This window comes from Sapajus apella, unplaced genomic scaffold, assembly GCF_009761245.1.
Source record: "Sapajus apella isolate SASKATOON/1434 unplaced genomic scaffold, GSC_monkey_1.0 scaffold15, whole genome shotgun sequence".
Taxonomy (NCBI): domain Eukaryota; kingdom Metazoa; phylum Chordata; class Mammalia; order Primates; family Cebidae; genus Sapajus; species Sapajus apella.
Genome location: NW_022436955.1, coordinates 6,123,231 through 6,131,041, shown reverse-complemented (window position 1 = coordinate 6,131,041; position 7,811 = coordinate 6,123,231). Strand labels below are relative to the sequence as shown.

The 7,811-nt window shown below is 37.3% G+C and overlaps 1 non-coding gene across 1 annotated transcript; it reads left to right on the top strand.

The window, feature by feature from the left end:
• The first annotated feature begins 4,476 nt into the window (after positions 1 to 4,476).
• Positions 4,477 to 4,640, top strand: LOC116555862. Its single transcript, XR_004270709.1, has one exon. It is a non-coding gene; the product is annotated as a U1 spliceosomal RNA (small nuclear RNA).
• The last annotated feature ends 3,171 nt before the right edge of the window (positions 4,641 to 7,811 follow it).

Here is a 7,811-nt window from a genome sequence, read left to right as displayed (position 1 = left end):
TATATTGTATATTAATCACATATATTGTAATTTTAATTTGTAACATATTATATATGAACACAACTTAAAATAACAACAAAAATTATAGTATAGTAAACGTTAAGTGATAGAAATTTTGAAACTCCGTTTTACCATTATAATCTTATGTAACCATTATATGTGGCCTGCAGTTGACCTAAACGACTTTATGCCGGACACAATTGTACTTTACAATCTTTAAAATGGGAGTGTAAGATGACAATTCATAAAGGCCAATACATCAAACCACTGGTTCTACTTTCCTTCCTTGCACCCAGAGCAGACATTAGTAATTACATACTGCAATCTTTCCTTTTTTGTGGTACTTAACAACACACAGCTCTTTAGACTGTTACTCTCACTTTATAAACCTTAAAATGCTACATAAAATATCCAGGCATTCCCAGTACTTGGCGATCTCAAAAGTCCCTTCTAGATCTCACATTCTGGGTTTCAAAGTATGCCTGACCTGTAGATTTTCTACTGATTTAAATCTGTTATAATATATTTGGCTAATATTATCAAATATCATTCAGGCATTAATCATTGTGACGGGTGCTTAGAATGCAAAACCAGATAGTCTCTTGCCTCCGTGTATCTAGGTTTGACTGTCATTGGTTTGAACTACCTGTTTTCAACAAGATAGGAGCGTGTTTAAATGTGCTCTTCAGTTAAATCCATGTGTGGAGAAATGTCACCGGTTATCTGATTTTTAAAGCATGTATTTGCCATTGAAAGGTTTTTATGATGACAGGCATGAAGACACATCTGCTGCACCAACAGGTATTTTTGGCTTACCCTCTAACTTCAGTCACGACTGAGGTGGACACTTTTATGTCTGCTACGGCTACTGTCTTCCTGCTAACAATGGTTCACTATGGCTGCATGTCTTCGTTTCCTCCTCTGAGTCTTGTTTGATGCCGCCAAGCCGTGCAAGGCCCTGAAGGCATGCAGTGCACAAGCCTTCATCTTCCTAGGGGCGTCACTCCATCTACGATGAGTGGGCTGGGGCCGAGAGGGACAAAAGCTGTTGGATAAATGCCTCTACATCCTCTGCTTCGGGAGAGAAATTCCAGAGGCTCTGCGTGCTTCTCGGGAAGTCCTGACGTTATCAAGCCCTCATTGACACAGAATTGACCTCAGTAATAAACGCACCTTTTTCTTGGCTTGTTCTGTTTTTCTGTCTCACTTTTCCACTCTCTTAGTCCTAGTGAGGGACTGTGTTATAGAAACTTCTCTTCCTGGGCCCTGGGCATGGTTTCAAATGCAGGGATTTCCTTTGAGCACCTCCTCCATGCCTCCATCCGGGAACCAGAGGGGTTTCAAATGTAAAGTTCTTTGTCTGACTTTCGAGCCAGGTAAGAAAAGCCAGGTGTGGTTCTTTGTTCCCAAATCCCGCTGAAAGCTCCAGGGGGAGGGGCTCTGCAACTCAGAGTTGCGGACCAAGTAGCCAATCCGATATCAGAGTCACAGATCAATCACTCCGGAGGAAGTTTGAAAGAACTCCTCTCATTGGACAAGAACATCAATGGGGAGGGAATAATTTAAGAGTTAAAATTTCAGCTGCTCCTACCTGTAGGACTGCTTCTCTGGATCCCCTTCAGCCATAGTCTGGGAGCTGTCTTCTGTCTCTCTCTCTGTCTAATAAATCGCCTTTCTGCAAAACTCTTTGGGTCCAAGATATTTATTCCAATGGCAAACTCACCACACCTTCGGGGTCCCTTTCCCCATTTTGGGGGGTTAGCTAGGCCGAGAACCTCTTTGGAACTGGGATCTGAGTATGCTTCCCCGGTTACAATAGTCCCTAGGACCACTTCTCAATTAAACATCTCATATTGCATCCAAGTCCTTGTCTTAAGCTCTGTGTTCAGGAGAACCAAAATAATACATTACATGTCTTAGGTTTATTTCAAAATCATTTACAATAATCAGTGTCAAGAACACCAAGTAACAGTGTTAAACTACTTATAGTCATTTCCAGAAACTGCATTTAGAAAATAATTTTATTCACTCTTCCTTGGTTTGATCTCAATTTTATAACCTCCATATAGCTGAATTTTTGTAATAAAATAAATATTTATAGTTGTTAACCCTTAAAATAATCTGGTATGGTGACTTCCAAGCTGTTTTTATTTGCTCCTCATGATTCTTAAACAAAATGTAATATCAAAGCTCCAAATTATGGGCTAAAAACATACATATATATATATATAAAATGTGTGTATGTATATATATATATATATATATATATATACACACACACACACACACAGAGAGAGACATATATATGTGTGTGTGTATATGGAGCTTTACAATGTATACACACATACACGCACATATATGTGTGTATGGAGTTTCACAATCATCCTCTTTCCACATTATCAATGGGAGAGAACATTTAAAATTTTTGCTTAGTGTCTGTGTAACTTCTTGTTGTACAGTTGGAAGGAAAGAAACTCTAAGAAAGTAGACAGAGCAGAGAAATTCACAGGGGCTGCTCTCTTTGGGCTGGGGTTGTAAAGAGTGATAAGCAACATGGGAAAAAATTGGAAAGAAAAGAATCTATAATAGTAACTGAGACATTAAAATAAAATCATTGATAAAAGAGAGAGGCCTCTGGTTGTTTGGGGCAGGTAATGAAAAGAAGAGGAATGTGGCTTTGAGTACATTACTGAATGATTTTGGGGAAAGGATCCCATCACGTGTTTCTCTTTAGGAAAATTCATCTGCATTCCAGGCTGGGACTTACATATCATGGTATTATATGGGTTATAGAGTCATTATGTGGGTCATATATACTTCTTATTAAAAGGAGCTCTCTGTGTTTCTAGAGGCATCGGGATTCAACTGCTCATGCCACGCAAGCCTCATATGAATTTCTACTCCTTATGGGCCTCTGGAACTCTTAAATCAATCGAAGTTGAAGACCATCAGACCATACTTTCTACGTTAGGAAAACTGTGGGGGTGGGGGGTTGAAATAGGTCAACGTTTTGAAGATATACAGCCTAAAGCAGAAGAAATAGCTCCTCTAAGTTGACATGGAGAGTTAAAAGATAGAAGGTATTTACACTATTTGGTGGGAGTGTAAATTAGTTCAACCATTGTGGAAGACAGTGTGGGATTCCTCAAGGATCTAGAACAAGAAATATAATTTGAATCAGCAGTCTCATTACTGGGTATATACCCAAAGAATTATAAAACATTCAACTGTAAAGGCGCATGCACATGTATGTTTATTGCAGCACTGTTCACAATAGCAAAGACTTGGAACCAACCCAAATGTCCATCAAAGATAGACTAGATAAGGAAAATGTGGCACATATACACCACGGAATACTGTGCAGCCATAAAAAAGGAGGAGTTCATGTCCTTTGCAGGGACACAGATGAAGGTGGAAACCATCATTCTCAGAAAACTGACACAAGACCAGAAAACCAAACACTGCATGTTCTCACGCATAAGTCGGTGTTGAACAATGAGAACACATGGACCCAGGGAGGGGAACATCACACACCAGGGCCTGTCAGGGTTGGGGGGCTGGGGAAGGGATAGCAGCAGGTGGGGGTATTGGGGAGGGCTAACATTAGGAGAAATACCTAATGTAGATGACAGGGTATGAATGCAGCAAACCACCATGACACGTGGTTACCTATGTAATAAACCTGCGTGTTCTGCATATGTACCCTAGAACTTTAAGTTTAATTTTAAAAAGTTAAAAAAAGTGGTTATTGTATATGTATCCCAACTAACTTAAGTGAGTGTTTTTCTCATCTTACATTAGCCTCACCCAGAGTCTTAAAAATTATTGCTAGAAATGTGAGTTTCTTTAAATTTCTTTAAAAGAACACAAGTATTGCTAGGGGTTTTTAATGATTCCATTTCATCCGTTCCTTGTGATCAGAGAGAACTGGAGGATTATTGCTGCCCCTAGAACATACTTTGCAGTTTTTTTGTCTTGTTTTGTTTTGTTTTTTGTTTCTATTTCCTCCAGGGAACTATGTGTTTAACCACAATAAATCACACACACCTGAACACACACACACACAGACGCACACATATAAACGCGAAGGAAAAATAAAAAAATAACTGTATATAGACAAGTAGTCTAATTACTTTAAATTTGCACCAGAATTAGAGGAGTTGGAGGTTACTACAGTTCAGCAGAAACTAGAAACTTAAGTATAAGAATAATTTAACTATTGTTAAGAGCAACAAAAGCATCACAGTTCTATGACCGGTTGGAAGTATTTGCTTAAGGTTGAAACAAGAGAGCTCTCAGATTTGAGAGTGGAAAAAATGAGATAAAGTGACCCAAAGTTCTGGCAGCTGATGGATTTCAGGAAGCGTTTGTGTGTCTCTCTGCCTCCTTCCCTATTTCTTCTGCCCATGATCCCATACAAGCATTGGTCAATGTACAATAGAACTACATAGAATCCAAGCTCAAAATAGTTATTACATACTTACCTGGCAGGGGAGATACCATGATCACGAAGGTGGTTTTCCCAGGGCTAGGCTTATCCACTGCACTCCGGATGTGCTGACCCCTGCGATTTCCCGAAATGTGGGAAACTCAACTACATAATTTGTGGTAGTGGAGGACTGCTTTCGCGCTTTCCCTGTTTTTTTTTAAATTTAAAAAAAAAAAAAAAACAAACAAAAAAAAAAACGAAATAGTTATTACAATTTGATAACAAAACATTAAATTAGTTCACCTTTTTCTCTCTATTTGGCTTAAACTCAGAAACTCTCTAGGTAGCCAGAATGCCATAAACAGGGTCCTGAAATTCAACCCAAGGCCAGCTCCTAGTAAATATATATATATATATATATATACATGTTTGACTCTGGCTCATGAAAAAGCTGTCAAGAGGGGAGTTATTTAAAAGAGCTGGGGACTAGAGGCAGAAATCTATTTGGGCTTGGGAGAGACGTTTGGTAGTGATTTGAGCAGCAGGTGATAGAAAGAGATCCAGCCAGACATACACAATATTGGGTAGACAGAAAAAGTGAATATACTATCAGACTCCAATATGGTAAAAAAAAAAAAAAAAAAAAAAAAAGAAAGAAAAAGAAAGAAAATAGAAAAAAAAAAAGAAAAGCTTTTAAGTCATTTATTTATTGAGCTTGTACATTTTTCACCTACTGTGTGATGAGATGCTTCATGGCAAAAGTTATGTCTTATCCACTCCTGAATTCCATTCTTAGGACCTGGAACATAGTAAATGTCCTATACATGTTTGATAAGAATATCAAAGCATGTATATATGGGACATAGGATATGAAAGAATGGTAGAGCTCCATGACTAAACAATCTTCAAACTCTTACAGATTTTCTTCCTTATGCTATCTGCCAAAATTTTTAAATTTTCAGCATTTACTTCCACAAAGATTATTCTACTCTTTAAATTTTAATGTAAGGCATCCAAGAAGTTATTTTTTTTTCAAAAAGTAGAAAGAAAATTAACATAGATTATACAACAGTTCAACCTAAAGAAAGTGAACAAAGAGTCAAATAAGTGTTTTAAGGTTAAGCAATAAAGTGAATAAGAAATTATGAAAGATTAATGATGGCAAACATTTATTAAGAAGTATAGTATTGGTTGGGCGTGGTGGCTCATCCCTTTAATTGCAGCACTTTGGGAGGCCAGGCAGGCAGATCATGAGGTCAAGAGATTAAGATCATCCTGGCTAATAAGGCGAAATTCCTGTCTTTACTAAAAATACAAAAATTAGCTGAGTGTGGTGGCATGCACCTGTAACCCCAGCTACTTGGGAGGCTGAGGCAGGAGAATCGCTTGAACTGAGAGATGGAGGTTGCAGTGAGCCAAGATCATGCCACTGCACTCCAGCCTGACAACAGAGCAAGACTAAAAAAAAAAAAAAAAAAAAAAAAAAAAAAGTACAGTATCTTATGAAGGTATTCCATATTTGTAATTTATTATCTAACAGTGAGTGCCAACTGTTGGAAAGGGCAAAGCATTTAGAATACAAAACATATTAAAATGGAATTCTTGTCTATCTTCTTTGATTATTTGGTATTTTTATCAGCTGTTTTCAATAATCCAAAGACCGTTAAATTCATTTAACAATATACCAAGGAGATGGCTTGGTGCAGTGACTTTGGCACTTAAAAAGATATGGCAACTTGCAAATGATAGCTTTTGTGGGTCTTATACCTTTCAATTATAACTGAGGTTACATATTACTTTTTCTTGGAAATACACAAAAATATTTAAATAAATTGTCTTGTCTCTAGTGGCTGCAATACAATGAAAGCTTAGTGACATTTTCCCACCAAGCATCTTCTCTTTCCTACTCATTTTAGGTATTCAAAAAGATGGTGGCATCAAGGAATTGATGTCCTGTAAAGTGAATGGAACTTCTAACAGTAGCACATAATCAGCACTGCAGTTCAGAAACAGATTTTCTCTTTTTTTTTTTTCTTTCCAACATTTATTTTAGGTTCAAGTGGGTATACGTGCAGATTTGTTACATGGGTAAATTGCATGTCACAGGGATTTGGTGTATATATTAATTTATCACCCAAGTAATGAGCACAGTACCTGACAGGTAGTTTTTTGATCCTCATCCTTTTCCCACTCTTCACCCTCAAGGAGGTCCCAGTGTCTATTGTTCTTTTCTTTGTTCCCGTGTATACTAAATATTTAACTCCCCCCATAAGTGAGAATATGTGGTATTTGTTTTCTGTTCCAGCATTAATTCACTTAGAATAATTGGTCTCCAGCCCCATCCATCTTGCTGCAAAGGAGTTTATTCTTTTTATGGCTGTGTAATATTCCGTGGAGTATATGGACTATATGCAGGGCTAAACCGTGAAACTTTGGAGTCAGGAGATTTTTACCACCATACAGCTGAAGTCATCATTATATAAAGGGCATACTCTGTTGATCTCTCTGAATTCTACTTCAGACTAAAACTTATATCAAATTAAGTCTTTACAATAATTTTGCAAGTTAAACAAGTTATTCTCATTTTGCAGCTAAAGAAACTTAGGTAATGCCTTTAAAGTACAAGTTGCTTTAAAGATAGTGAAATATGAATTCTATCTTATCAGTTATTATGTAACCTTGATTATGTCAATTCCATTCTCTGGCTTTCATTATTTCCACCTGCAAATGGAAGAAAAATAAGATTTACATCTCAAAGTCTTTATCCTGATCTACCACTAATGAGAGTATATATAGGACCAAGGGTAAGAACACATGAAAAGGGAGAAAAAAGAAAGACAGATAAATGAGTAATCCAAAATTAATAACTTTATCACTCTATTAATTGATTATAACTGTCTAGTCCTTGTTTATTAACAATTTTAACATTGAAATTGTGTGTTCCAAATTCCTGATTCTATTTTTTTTTCTTAAAGTAAATCCACGGATAGGCTCTGGGGATCTTATAAAGATCATAAACAACACAAGTTTTCTTTTGCCCCCTGCTGAAAGCTTGCTTCATTCATGATCTTATTCTCAGCCTGCACCATTTATCTCAGTGGCAACTAAAAAAACCCTGGGATTAGCCATTAACCAGTTAATAGTACAGCCCCCCAAGGCTTTGGGCAATGCCACCTGGAAGTACAAATAATCACAGGCAGCCTGCTCCCTAGAGAAGGAGAACAGGCCCTTGGTCAATGAGGTGAAAACAGGATGAAGGATGATGAGCACAGCCTCTAGTCTCTTCCCCATTTTATTCCTCTTCTATTCTAATGTAAAGCTGGGTTAAGGACATGTGACATCATTTAGAAGTTAGTTTATGGTTAACATTACAAAATAAGTG